This window comes from Aulonocara sp. 'chitande type north' Nkhata Bay, linkage group LG12 (assembly GCF_057382095.1).
Source record: "Aulonocara sp. 'chitande type north' Nkhata Bay isolate Kocher_YH1m ecotype deep benthic linkage group LG12, A_spYH_male_GT1.1, whole genome shotgun sequence".
Taxonomy (NCBI): domain Eukaryota; kingdom Metazoa; phylum Chordata; class Actinopteri; order Cichliformes; family Cichlidae; genus Aulonocara; species Aulonocara sp. 'chitande type north' Nkhata Bay.
The window spans coordinates 10,397,247-10,412,621 of record NC_141355.1 but is presented as its reverse complement, the minus strand read 5'-3'; positions in this window follow the sequence as shown (position 1 = coordinate 10,412,621).

Genomic DNA, 15,375 nt, shown 5'->3' with positions numbered 1-15,375 from the left:
TATACAGCAATGACATTGGAATGTCGTTCGGACTGGAGAAGTGTAGTCGGATGGTAACAAAGAGAGGGAAGGTAGTCAGAACTGAGGGGATTGAACTACCAGAAGGCAACATTGCAGACATAGAGGACAGTTACAAGTACTTGGGGATCCCACAGGCGAATGGGAACCATGAAGAGGCCGCTAGAAAAGCTGCAACCACCAAGTACCTGCAGAGGGTCAGGCAAGTCCTGAGGAGTCAGCTGAATGGTAAGAACAAGATCCGGGCCATCAACACGTACGCCCTGCCCATGATCAGGTACCCTGCTGGGGTAATAGGCTGGCCAAAGGAGGAGATAGAAGCCACTGACATAAAGACAAGAAAGCTCCTTACCATGCATGGAGGGTTTCACCCCAAATCCAGCACCCTGAGGCTGTACGCTAAGCGGAAGGAAGGGGGCCGGGGACTGGTGAGTGTCAGCACCACAGTCCAGGATGAGACAACGAACTACCAAGAATACATTGGGAAGATGGCCCCAACTGACCGAGTGCTCAGTGAATACCTCAGGCAGCAGAAACCCAAGAAAGAGGAGGGAGACGAGGAACCATCATGGAAGGACAGGCCCCTGCACGGTATGTACCACCGGCAGATAGAGGAGGTGGCTGATATCCAGAAATCCTACCAGTGGCTGGACAAAGCTGGACTGAAAGACAGCACAGAAGCACTAATCATGGCAGCACAAGAACAAGCTCTGAGCACAAGATCCATAGAGGCTGGGGTCTATCACACCAGGCAAGACCCCAGGTGCAGGCTGTGTAAAGATGCCCCAGAGACAATCCAGCACATAACAGCAGGGTGCAAGATGCTAGCAGGCAAGGCATACATGGAACGCCATAACCAAGTGGCCGGCATAGTGTACAGGAACATCTGTGCCGAGTATAACCTGGAAGTCCCGAGGTCAAAATGGGAGATGCCCCCAAGGGTGGTGGAGAATGACCGAGCTAAGATCCTGTGGGACTTCCAGATACAGACGGACAAAATGGTGGTGGCTAACCAACCGGACATAGTGGTGGTAGACAAACAGAAGAAGACGGCCGTAGTGATCGATGTAGCAGTTCCGAATGACAGCAATATCAGGAAGAAGGAACACGAGAAGCTGGAGAAATACCAAGGGCTCAGAGAAGAGCTCGAGAGGATGTGGAGGGTGAAGGTAACGGTGGTCCCCGTGGTAATCGGAGCACTAGGTGCGGTGACTCCCAAGCTAGGCGAGTGGCTCCAGCAGATCCCGGGAACAACATCGGAGATCTCTGTCCAGAAGAGCACAGTCCTGGGAACAGCTAAGATACTGCGCAGGACCCTCAAGCTCCCAGGCCTCTGGTAGAGGACCCGAGCTTGAAGGATAAACCGCCCGCAGGGGCGTGCTGGGTGTTTTTATATATATATATATATATATATATATATATATATATATATATATATATATATGAGTGTTTGTGTATTAATACAAAAACAATAGAAATGCTTTCGATTGTGTAATTTAAGTGATCTAGGTAGCTCTGTTTTGGAAGTTCAGTTAACGTGAAATGTGTTTTGCAGTTTGTACGTGTTTCATCTCTAGGGGCCCCCATAAATATTTACATAAAGAAAACCACTTTTTTTTTACATTACTAATTCCTTTTGTGCATAATTTTATATTTTTGTTGATAATTAATTAATTAAAGCAACCAAACAACCTGAAGAGCCGGTTGGGAGCCGAAAGAGCCAGCTCTTTTTAGTGAGCTGAGCCGGTTCTCTAAAAAGAGCCGTAAATCCCATCACTACTGGGCAAGCGCGCCACAGCTGGCACGCAAAGGGTTAACTGATGGCACAACCATAGCTGGACTGGCCATCGGGCCTACCGGGCATTTTTTTATTATTCAACATTTTTTTGTAAAAGTATAAACAAAGAAAGGTTATGGATTGGCCAGATGTTGGTCGATGTGTAAAAATAACTCAGTTGTTTGGTGGTGGCTATGGCGGAGCTTCCACAGAGGCCAGCAGGTGGATGAGGCAAAGGGGAGGCAGGAGGAGGAGAGACCCGCCGGTTCGTATTGAGCTGAAAAGGAGCACAGTTTGTCCCGTATTTCAGCTAGAATGGAAAAAGTTTTTCTGTGTCTTTACGCTGCAGCTGTTTCTTCTTCTCTCATTCTCTTCCCCTCCCTCTCCTGTTGCTACTTCAATCATGAAACTGATTAATGATCAGCTGATCGGCTTTCCTCTCTTGTTTGTTTATCGCCCACTTTACGCCAGAAAGAGGAAACCGGCGAATGTCGCGCTAAACAACAGGTTGATAAGGTTGATCAGCTGTTGTTAGAATTTATTTAATATTAATTTCTAGTGTCAGCTGATGTTTGCTGGAGCCACAGCTCTAAAAGCTGCTGGTCATGATATCGGTTTGGATATGAGGTGAGAGGGAAACATAAAGATGAAACCAGGAGATGTCCTTACTGAATCATCAGAGCTGAACAGGTGATGGAGAAACAGGTTTACCTTTTAGGTGACATGAATGAGTTGAAGTTATGAGCCGTTTCTGAGAGACAAATAACACCAGGATCCTTTTCTAAGTAGCTGACAGCTGGTAACTGTGCAAGGGCGGGTCTAGCAAAGTTTTGCCAGGGGGGCCAGGTAGGGCATTAACAGGGAAAGGGGGGCACAAAGAAATACGTTTCTTTCTTATTCTCATTCAAAATGTCTCGCTTTTATTAAATAATTATCTCAATCTTACACATTAAGTTTTTATCTGATGTAAAATGTATAGAAATCATACATATACCAACAAGACTGTACATCACTGTCACAACAGCGTTTGTTTTCATTCAAAGGCTTTATGGCTTTTCCCATAATACCTGGTGGACCGGTCTCTAGTCAAAATGCCCGGGCCGATTTTTTGTCCCAGTCCAGCCCTGGGCACAACACGCAGTGAATTAATCTGAGAAGGTGCATTAAAAAATAAAAGGCCGGGTCAGTGGTGCACATCGCAAATTAGCTCGCATAGACACATTAGTTGTGCCGCTTCTTAATGACGATATCTTAGCTAACAACCCCAACTACCAGATTCAACTTGTAATTGGCTAAAAATAACTTAACCTACCGGTGAGAGGGACGTTGCTAGCTGGCAGTTTTTTCAAGCGATGTTGAAATTTCCACATTCCGACACTTCAAATGCTTCAGGAGCTCTCCGCTCAGCGCAGCATCAGCACTACGGAAATACATGGATACATCGGTAGATTCACGACTGATCAAACCAGAAAGCTTTAATGAGCAGCTGGATTTGTCTCGCATTAACTGGCTGGACACAGAGGACATCGAAATCCAGCTGATTGAAATAAAAAGCTCGACTCTGTGGGGGTCAAAGTTTGCAGAACTACGAACGCAGCTGGAATCCACAGCTGTGCATGTTCATGGAGCTTGCATTTTCAGCTGCTGGACATCACTACCTGACAAGTTTAACTGTCTTCAGAACATTGTGGAGGCCTTATTGACAGTATTTGGCTCTCAGTATTTTTTTTTCAGTATTCAGTATTTTTCTCTCACACGAAGAGTGTCCTCAGGTAGCCGTCTGAATGTTGGCCACTCGGAGACCTGTGTCTCTGAGTGGGAGACCAGAGATCACATTAACATTTGTATCCCTGTATTAACAAACATGCCATATTGGTTCAGTTTATTTTTCCTATCATTGTTGTGAGGAGACCATAAATAGTAGGGGTGCAACGATACACAAAATTCACGGTTCGGTTCGATACTTTGGTGTCACGGTTCGATATTTTTTCGATACAAAATAAAATGTTCATGCCTTTTTAATTTGTCATTTATTAAAATTATAAATATATATTTTAACTCAAAAGTACAGTTTTTAAATTTAACCCTAACCCTTGTGCGTGTTTTTTATTTTGACAGCGAATGCGCACCTGCGGACCACTTATGTGCACCCCTGGTTATTTAGCTCATCATATCGCAGCCACAGAAACTTTTTTGTCCATGAAACCATAAAGCTGCACTTTCTTTTTGCCTTATAGTCTGATTTGTCATAACTTTTCCGTTTTGCGGTAAGCTTTTCTTTGGCTGTCACTTCTTCACCCTGACCTGTCTTATTTGGCTCAGCAGAACTGAAATATAAATCCTGCTGCTTTTACACACACACTCACATAAGCTCAGCGATTCTCTGCGCGATCAACCTCTCACATGTTTAAGCTTGCTGCTGGAGATTTCACTTGTCATGTTTGCATAGTAAGCTAACGATTGATAAGACGATGTCAGAGGAATTGGTGCGCAAATTATCATCACTCACCAATCAGTACTGTCGCTCTCTATACACAGTTCACGCGATTGCAAAGTGAAAGCAAAAAAACAAGCGCAAATTCAAACGCGATTTCAATATGTGACATATTGACAGTGGCTCACCGATGCCAATGACATAATTACCCAGCTACATTTCCGAAAGAATGCAAAAGCATTGACATATATTTTTCCTTCCTACAATAGCCGGACGGGCAGAGATAGATTTTGGTAGCCCGACTGGAAAAATCGCTAGCCCCAGGACATCGGGCTAGCGATTTTGCGAGCCCTGTATCTGATTGAGGAATCACTCATCTTTGGAAAAGAGAGTTTATTACAGAGAAATGTCTCTTTCCAAAATAAAAGCTATACTATCTGCTTCTTCTGGGCTATATTCTCAACAGCATATTAAACATATCAGGTCCCCATAAGGAGAATCATGTGCTAACGGCTGTCTAAATGACTCGGGTAAAGTTTGTAGCATGCATGCTTGTTGTTTTTGTCTTTGCACTAGGATGATGTCGGCGTAAATGTGCAGTCATATTCGTTGTGTTCCCACTAGTGCTTTCAGGTTAATCTCGTTGAAATGACCTTAACGCCACAACACGGCAAATCTCCGTTAACGAGCTACCCCTGATAGCCCCGTGCATGGGGCTAGACGGCCAACACGTTAACGAGCTAACTGCGCTAACACACTAGCTCCCACCCATGTAATTGAGCATTGCGTGGCACATCCAACATACTGTTTTACTTTAGTCCATGACGCGCTTACCTTCAGGGTCATACGTCACATGAAAACCAAAATAATTCCAAACGCCAGATCTGAATGAGGGTGGGAGAGGTTCAATTTGCCATGTTGCAAGGAGAGCTTAACTTCTGTCTCGCTAGCTTGCCCTGCGCTCTTCCTTCTGACTATGCTGTCTGTGTGGAGCGCTCAGTGGATCTGCGCTCGACAGTGCAACCTAGGCGGAGTAGTCGAACGCAGATTCACTGAGCGCTCCACACAGACAGCATCGTCAGAAGGAAAGTTGATAAAATAAATTACAAATGTTGTATTGTTCGATACATATGCATACCGAACCAAAAGCACTGTATCGAACGGTTCAATATCGATACAAATATCGTTGCACCCCTAATAAATAGCATTTGCATTTTCTGTTGTACAGTTCATTTGCTGTTATGGAGTTCTTGTTATGGATAAAATGTCTCTTTATTTTGTTTCAAAATAGCTCATAACTATTCACTGATAACTGCCAACATCTGCGAACAAATCTAATTGTATAAAGTTGTTCTATATAGTGTGTAACTGTTGATATAGAGCGTTATTAAATTTATTGCTAATGCAATCATATGGCACATTGACTTCTGAGGAAACTTTAGATGGCACTCATCATCAAAAAGGTTGCCTACCCCTGGCTTACTGGTATGCTGTACATCCCTCCCTGACTGGGGAAAGGCTGTGGCTGGGACTCCTGCCGGTGTTCCAGCCACAGTGTTGGGAGGGTTTAAAGGTTTAAAATGTAGACTTCCACTACAGATTACAGAATACATGCCTCAAAATGTGTTTTGTCACGTATTCTGTTACGTTACTCAATGTGAGTAACGTATTCTGAATACATTGGATTACTTAATGTATTATCATGCTTTTTACAACTGCATGAATGTACTATTGCTGTGTGATTTATTATTATTACTGAAGGTTAGTCGTCATACCAATACCAACCAGATTTTTAAATCTTAATATAAAATGAGTAACAGTAGGGTGGACATTAGGTAAGGCTGCACAGCCTAACATATGAAACAGGAAAAGACCGCTGTGTAATCAATTTATTTTAACAACTGTATTCTGAATACCACCTTTTCAAACAGTAACTGTAATGAAATACATTTACTCATATTTTGTATTTTAACCTCCTAAGACCTGGCGTCCACATATGTGGACATCACATTTTGGGTATTTAGACCAAAATACAGAATTTTGCTCTACAAGGGCCTGATATCCACTTACGAGGACATTATACTGCCACTGTTCAATTAAAAATTTAAACGAATTTCCTCATATGTGGCTCTTATTTTTCTTAAAAACAAAAATAAGGTAAAAAATCTGGTAATTCTTTGTTTTTACATTCATCGGGCCCCAATGTGACCAAATATCAAAGAGATATTAAAAATGCATGCCATCGAAGAGTACGGGTCTTAGGAGGTTAAATACGTAACACCGGTAGATGTATTCCGTTACTCCCCAACACTGCATAGCCACCTCCAACATACCCGCCTCAGCTTTTGCAGAGCTTCCTGTGAGTTGGGGGCAGGCATATAGTGCGAAGAAATGATAACTAAAAACTAAATGTCTTAAACCAAAAGTGACAAAACTGTTTGTTTACTATAAAGACACCTCCTGTGTTGTACCAGTGCCAAAGACTTCACACCCCAAGGACCTCAACAGCTACAGGCCGGTGGCTCTGACATCCCACCTGATGAAGACCCTGGAGCGGTTGGTCCTGGCTCAGCTTCGGCGCCTAATAAGCTCATCACTGGACCCACTTCAGTTTGCCTACCAGCCTGGCATTGGAGCGGATGATGCCGTCATTCACCTCCTACATCGTTCCCTCGCTCACCTGGAGACCACTGGAAGCACTGTGAGAATCATGTTCTTTGATTTCTCCAGTGCCTTCAACACTATTCTTCCCTCGGTTCTAAAGAACAAGCTGGTGAACTCTGGAGTGGACCATCACCTCACTACCTGGATCCTGGACTACCTCACCGACCGACCACAGTATGTGAGGACTCAGGGCTGTGTGTCGGACAGGGTCGTCTGCAGTACGGGGGCCCCACAGGGAACGGTTCTGGCTCCGTTCCTCTTCACCATCTACACTGCAGACTTCTCCCACAATTCCACCCAGTGCTTCCTGCAGAAGTTCTCTGATGACTCTGCAATAGTCGGCCTCATCACTGATGGGGACGACAAGGAGTACAGAGGTCTGACCCAAGACTTTGTGGACTGGTGCCAGCTGAACTACCTCCAGATCAACGCCAGTAAAACCAAGGAACTGGTGGTAGACTTCCGCAGGCACAAGCATTCTCCACTGCAACCACTGAACATCCAAGGTATGGACATTGAGGCTGTGGACAGCTACAGGTACCTTGGTGTTCATCTGAACAATAGACTGGACTGGACTCATAACTCAGACGCCCTCTACAGGAAAGGGCAGAGCAGGCTGTACCTGCTGCGGAGACTCAAGTCGTTTGGAGTGGAGGGCCCACTCCTGAAGACCTTCTATGACTCTGTTGTGGCTTCTGCTATCTTTTATGGTGTGGTCTGCTGGGGCGGCAGCATCTCTGCTGGGGACAGGAAGAGACTGAACAGGGTGATCCGAAGGGCCAGCTCTGTTCTAGGATGCCCTCTGGACCCAGTGGAGGTGGTGAGTGACAGGAGAACGGCGGCTAAGCTGTCATCCCTGATGGACAACATCTCCCACCCCATGCAGCAGACTGTGACAGCACTGAGCAGCTCCTTCAGTGGGAGACTGCGGCACCCACGGTGTGGGACGGAGAGATTTCGCAGGTCTTTCCTCCCCACTGCTGTCAGACTCCATAATAAAGACTTTAACTGATCAAGCACACACATCCATACATATGCAATAATACTAAGTGCAATAATCCTTTCTGTCATCGTTGTATTTTTACTCAGTTGTATATAGTATTTGTATTTGTATTCTATTTTTATCTTATTGTATATTTATTTTATTTTATTCTATTCTGTACAGTTGTGTACTGTATTTATTCTTATTGTATTCTAATTTTTGCCTCATAACTTTTGCACTGTCCACTCCTGCTGTGACAAAACAAATTTCCCACGTGTGGGACTAATAAAGGTTATCTTATCTTATCTTATCTTAAAAAGAAGCAGACAAAAAATACTATACTGTACAATGCAGCTGAAAATTCTACAGTAACAAACCACCTACCTCTGATGTTAATATGATGATAGTGAAAATAGATATATACATGTGATGTTTAACTATCAGCTGAACCCAGATTATAGAGGTGTCACTTTGTATAACAGATTACACTTTAGGACCAGATTGCGGCATGATTCAGCAAATTGTGTGTTAGTTTAAGAACAGTGCACCATAGCATTAATATATCAAATATAGCAAACAGTATAAACTAGCAGAGACACACTATCAGACAGATGCAGTGATATTGCCGACTATACTCACCTGTCAAGTAGCTCAGTAACATGATGTCACTGTAAAAAAAAAAAGGGGGAAGGCGATGATTTCTACACCTGTTAACATGTCCTGTGAATGTTCTATATCTGTCACCTTGTGACATGCTACTGAAATAGAGTTGGAGAATGTTTCACAATGCTGATATGACAGTCCTGTGGATATTAAAATATTCACCCAATTTTGCTCTGGATGCTTCCTTTTCCCCTCCAGCACTCAGGAAATGTGAGCTGTAATGTAATATCTGACCTTTGAAGAAATCAAATCTATATCACATTTTATGCAAAGACTGGTATTATTGTATATGCCAGGCAGAGATAAGGTTCACATGATATGAGGCCCCAAATTTATTTGCTTTTACAATTTTTATGAGGGATAGAATCAATCCATGCGGCATCCTTTCTCATCAAAATGTGAATAAAATTGTAACAAAACGAAAAATTTGTAGAAAAACATTGTAAATTAAAAATAATTATAAAGCAGTATGTAGTATTCATAAGTATGGGGTCATGGCAGTTCATGAACTACAAATTTGAATTCTGTTATAGAGATGGATTTTCCTTCCCTTTTTGGTTTCTGCAGGTTGGCATTCATTCAGCTTTAACATCACTTTGGGTTTTTGGCTAGCTTCATGTTAGCAAGCTGTCTGTGCAGGTGCTTGCAAAGAGTTGATGTTGTAATAACATAATGCAGCTGTTTCTGTCCTGCAGTTTGCACTTAACATTGCACTCTTATCCTTTTGTGCAATAAAAATAAAAGTAATGTCCATATCAATGCTGTAGACAGCCTTGGAGACATGAACTGAAATAAGCTAATTGTAGTGCAAGTGCAACCGATAAGGTGGGATCAACAGACAGGCTAACAATTCCAAGGGAAGTGAATTACTGGAAACCAGTTGTCCACAGGAACTCATGCATTTCTCTCCTTAACAACATACCTACCCAGCATATCATCATTTCTTTTTCATTTACCTGTCCTGAAAAAAATCCAAATAAAGATTTGACCTCACCATTAAAGTTACCACAACACTATAAATTCACATCAAGTGCTCAAGTGCCCTCCTACGTCGTCGCCTGCACCATCATATCAGCCAGCTCTCTCCCTTTACAGTTATAGTCCCTACATTTAGATTCCCTACTCTCACCTCCACCTCTCTCGCTGCCTCCGAACATGCCTTCCCTTCTTTGTCCAACACTAGCACAGCTGACACAGCACAGGAGTGTGGGAGGCAGCTATTGTTAACCCCGGCCCTGGCTAATCCAGTACGGAAAGCTCGTTCTTTATGATCCACTTGATCTGGCTAAGATTTTATACTGAATGCCCTTCCTGACTCAACCATATCTATCCAATGGTAGTTGTGGCGCACAGAGTCAGGAAGGGCATCCATCCACGCTGAGTTGTGGCCCCCTGTGGCTGCATTAGCTAATGTTAATACACTAATTTAACTGAAATACAATGGGTACTATGGGAATTGTAGAAAGAAGATGAGTAGTAGTGTAGGCACAGTAGTTGTATTTCAGTTCAATTAACATATTACTATTAGCTAATATTAATACACTAATTGAACAGAAATACAACTAACATACCCACACTACTCCTAATACTCCTACTAATCTTCTCTCTACAGGTCCCAGAGAGCCCGTTCACTTATCTGGATCATTTAATCTCATCTCTCCAAAAGACCTGCTTGATTAGATTTTTGATTAACATCATGCTAGAGTGGCCCTTGGTGCTTGTGATAGCAGCTCCATCCCTGAGCGTTAACTGCCCTACTATGGCTTGGATGCATTGTGTCAGTGCTATAGTGATTACAGGCCTTCTGCCGGGCAGTATGAGGCTATTGGCGGCAACAATTACTTAGCTCTAGACTTGCTCCACACACTTCAAACAGAATGCCATGATTGGTGATGATTTTACAGCTATTTGAAACTATAAAATAGGCACTGTGATAAATTGACACATCTGTGCTTAAGGGTTAAGACTCCAGCATGTCAGGATTCAGTAAGCAGCAGCAGTTTGCATATTCCTGTTGTACCGTGTTTCTTAAATGCTATCATCTCATCAGGAGAGCCACTGATCTCTCTGTTGTTATTTTGTTTTGGTTTTTGGGGAAAAAGTGGATGGGGGGACCAAGTCTGGCCCCCTGCTGTTCCTGGCGCTGCTGTAATTATTCTCGTTTGAGGAATATTTGGCCTGACATTTTGTGTTCCCTTTGCAAGCCAGGGAGATTGGAACAAAAGCAAGCATTACGGTTTGCCATGTGGCAAGCTTATTGCTTTGGAGGTATATGTCTTCGTTTTTACTGAGCTGGATTGCACTGTTAGATCATTGTTGACACAATGCTGTGTTTATTAGTTTTTATGTGCATCTTCTTTCCAGCTATGTGCAATGATTTGAAAAAGCTTCAGGCATTTCTTTCTATGTTTGTCTGTACATACGTGAAATCATAGTCACCAGCCTTTGAATTTGCTTTATATTTAAATATAATTATCAGTATTTAACAAAAAGCTATGTATTGTAAGTATATATGGTCCAAATGTTGATGAACCCTCATTCTTCCACGGATTTTTTTAGTGCACTCTCTGAACACCTTGATTGCACAATTATTCTTGGAGGCAACCTCAACCTTGGACTAAAGGAAGAAATGGATAGGCTCAACACAACAGGAACTCAGCGCAATTGGCAGTCCACAAATATAATCAAAAAGTATATGAGTGACTATGGCCTTTGCAATGCATGGCACTCCCTTCACCCCAACAGTAAGGAATATTCTTTCTTCTCACATGTCCATCACTCTTACTCTCGTCTGGATTATTTCCTAGTCAGCAGCTCACTGCTGAGTGATATTTCAGACACTGAGATTCACCCTATAGCTGTCAGCGATCATACACCTGTATCTTTAACACTAATACATAAGAAGAACGCTACACCAAGTAAAAACTGGAGATTCAATACAACGCTGCTCAAAGATGAAGACTTTGAGATGAAGAGTGGACTTCATATTTAGACTTTAATGACACTCTCGGAACATCAGCTTCTGTTCTATGGGAAGCAGGGAAAGCTGTGATGAGAGGTAAAATAATTTCTTTCTCATCACACAAAAAGAAAGAAGAAAACAAAAATATTCAGGAACTAGAAAAAACCGTCAAATCCTTAGAAGAAGCCTACACGTGCGACCAAGATAAAGAAATAATGAACAAAATATGCAAAACAAAACTAGAATTAAATGAAATTATTAATTAAAAAAACACAATTCCTGGTACAAAGACTTTGCTTGCAGAATTTTGAACACAGTAACAAATCAGGTCGATTTCTAGCTAACCAGTTAAAAATAAATAAAGAAAAAACAACTATATGTGCTGCTAAAGATTTATCGGGGAACACAATATATGACCCTGGAAGAATAAACAAGATTTTTAGGGATTTCTATGAAACTCTATATTCACCATAAATAAACCCGTCTAAAAATGAAATTGATCAGTTTCTTGACAACGTAACTCTTCCAAAATTACTGGCGCCGGTGCCCACCTCTCAATTTTAAATCCATGTAGACATTGAGGGTTCTCGGGAGGGGCCGTGCTAACACCTGCTGCTCTCTGGCAGCAGCACCATGCTCTCCCGTGTTTTAAATGCACCTTAGAACAACACGCAGCAACACTACACATGAGCGAGAGGAGGGAGGTTTGGGGTCTTCACACACCTCAGTTCTCTGCTGGCCATCGGGGCGGGGGGGCTGGAAGGAGGTGTTGGCCGTCCGATTGGGATCTGGGATGCGGGGCCTCCCTGCTGCTGTGGAGCCTGGGGCGGTCTGCTTGCCTCCACCCCGGGGGAAAGGGTAACATCTCCTGGGTCTAGGTGCCGTTTCCTCCTCCAGGGGCGAGGGTACCTGGACCCGGGGTATAGAGTTTGTTTGGGGAGTGTGATTGTGTGTACAGTGTCCATGTATGTCTATCCCTATGTTGGTTGAGTGCTGAGTATTTGTATATGTGTGCATGAGGGTGGGAATGCATGTTTGTGTCTGTGTGTGCCTGTTTGTCTGTGTCTATATGTCAGGTCGGGTCTTACACTCCACCTCTCTGGGAACTCCCAGGCCCTCCAAAGGTCTAACTCCTCTCACCACACTCCCTGCCGGTAACTGATGCCCTCAGGGGTCGGTGCGTTGGTAGTTCTTGGTGTCCGGGGCTGGGCGCTCAGGTATGTACCAGCTCACTCCCGGTGACTGATTGACGGGGCCTGGTGCCTGTTGCTCGGTCAGGCCTCTTCTGGGGCAAAGAGGGCCCTCGGGCCTCCGGCCTCTGGGCCTGCGGCTCGGTTCACCCTGGCACAGCTGGCTGTCGGCAGAGCCGGCGGGCACGCCACTGCAGCCCCCTCTGGCTTCTGCTCCGTGGCTACTGGGTGAGCCCTCATCTGGGGCTCTCCTCAGCTCTTCCCAGGAGGGTGGCACGGATGCCCCTCCGATGGTCCTCCTTGGGCTCTCGCACTCTGGGGCCTCTGGATGTCTGGAGCCTGGATCTCCTCCATGCCTGCTTCATGCCCTGGGGGACAGGGCTATGGCTCTACATCCTCTAGCCTCTAGCAGACCATTACATGGGGAAACCTTTTGAATACAAGCGCGCTGATCCACACAGGTGTGCACACGGGTGTTCACTGTTCATAGACATAAACTACACCTTTATTGGCTGCTATTTCCAAGCACATTGTGCGCTGTCGGTCCTACGTGCTGCACAACAACATTCAATATTTAGTATTTACTGCTGTTTACACTTAGCTAGATTAATGTGATGGTGTTGTGTTTAGTTTGTTGCTCTGTTTTTTTCTTGTTTTCTGTTCTTTTTCGCTCAACAGGTGATCCAGGAGATTTTATTTCTTCTTTCACTTTTTAAGTGCCCTTTCTCTCTGTCCCTCTTCCCTTCTGTTTTTCTTTTCCTCCATCTTTCTTTCTCCCTTCTGTATCCCTCAGTCATGTCTGTCCCGCCTGTAACAACAGAAAATAAAATAAATAATAACAACAAAGGTTGATCAAATGGACCAATACGGCCGTGATAATCCATTTGGCAAAGTAAATCCATTGGGTATCCTTGTTGGTCCTCAGACAACAATTCTGACGGCTAAAGAACCAAATGGGACAGGCAAAAAATAAATAAATAAATAAATATAAAGGCTCAAAGGATACAGTGTTTCTCACTATGATATCCTGTTAAGACCTTTTGTCAGATTTGATGGGAGCAAAGAATTGAGAGTTCTTCCATTGGTATAGATGGCATAAATGAAGGAGAACCTTCTATACCAGACCTGCCCTCTTGAATATCAAGGTTTTATGGTTTGCTAAACTGGAAAAAGGTTTTTGCATCAATAAATTCACCAAGCAGAAAAGTGCAACAGAAGTCGACCTAGTGACAAAATTATTACAGCCATGAAATTACTGACAAGTCCACCAAAAACAGGATTCAGCCTGGTGTCACTGATAGCACGTTCATCTGTCTAAGTTTCATGCTGTGCAGTGATTGTTGACCAGTGTTGTACATGCCTTTTTTTCCTCCCTGTGGATCATTTGAAAATATTGTAGGAAGTAGTTAGTAATGTGCAGCCGAAGATAAAAAGCTGCTCCACAGCAAGGCTTCCTGTGCTGTGATCTGCCGTTTGTACGCTGTATGTACAAAATTAAATGAGGTCTCTGTTCCAATTATTTTGCTACTGACATCATGTTCTTCTTTTTTTCTTTAAATCATCTTGGGTTAGCTTGGCTATGGTGCAAAGAGAAACGCCAGCTGCTCTTCTGCTGGATTCCTTACAGAATGGCTCTAAATGAGCATTTGCTGCCATGTTAAACTACATTCCCAAATCAACTAAGACTGAAATTTTGGAGAAAACAACTAAAGTTGGCCCACACATAACAACTGTTGAATTTTTTAGCAGTTAAGATTAAAGACAATTCTTTTTACCGTGTACAGTGCAAGCTATCTGTGTTTGGGAATGAGGAATTATTGGATGCTTTACACCTAGTAAATCCTGTTTTTCCTAATCAGTTTTTTCTAGTGCTTAGTCTAGAACAAGAATCCTTCATAAGAATTCTACCCTGACTGTCAGAGGGGTTTAAGGTGAACCCCAAGCTTTACATTAACTCAAACAATTATTTTTAGACTTTCTTTTGAGGTGTTTTATGTTCTTAGTTTATTAGTTTCTATAAAAGGCGCACCTGTTTGCCAAAGACAAGGAGGTAACAGCAAGACCTCTCAAGTAAGCTTTATCTCAAATATTAAGCATTTAAGGAATGATTTATATTGATGAAGGGACCGCATGGGGACATATACAGTAAATATCTTTTTGGCCAATGAAAGGTACATATCAATACCTTGGGGTTCATTTATTTGCACTTCATCTAGATTGCACCTGTAGGGACAGAAATGGACTTTTACTGTACCCCTGTTGTTATAAGTATGTATATAATATTTTACCCAATACAAGATTTAATGGCAAATTTGTTAAAATCCTTTGTTACATAGCTACTAGACTCGAGTTTTGATCTTAATCAAGGTTTTTAGATTTTGTTTTGTAACTTTTAGTAAAAATCTCTTTAGTTCACATAAGTCAAACAGCTTATTCTTAGTAGGTTTATTATTTTATTTTCATTATTTTAATGAGGTTCAAAGTCAATATCTACCGGTAATTTCTGTTTTATTAGAATCTTTTTCATAACTATATAAAGGAGGTGAACTTCCTGACAAAATAGTCTACAGGTAGCCTAGCAACAATAAGGACACATTTAAATATACCACAATTAGCTGTAATTAAAAAAGATTATATTATAACACTTGGCTAGAACTTGCTGTGTTTTTTTAAGTAATAAAAAAA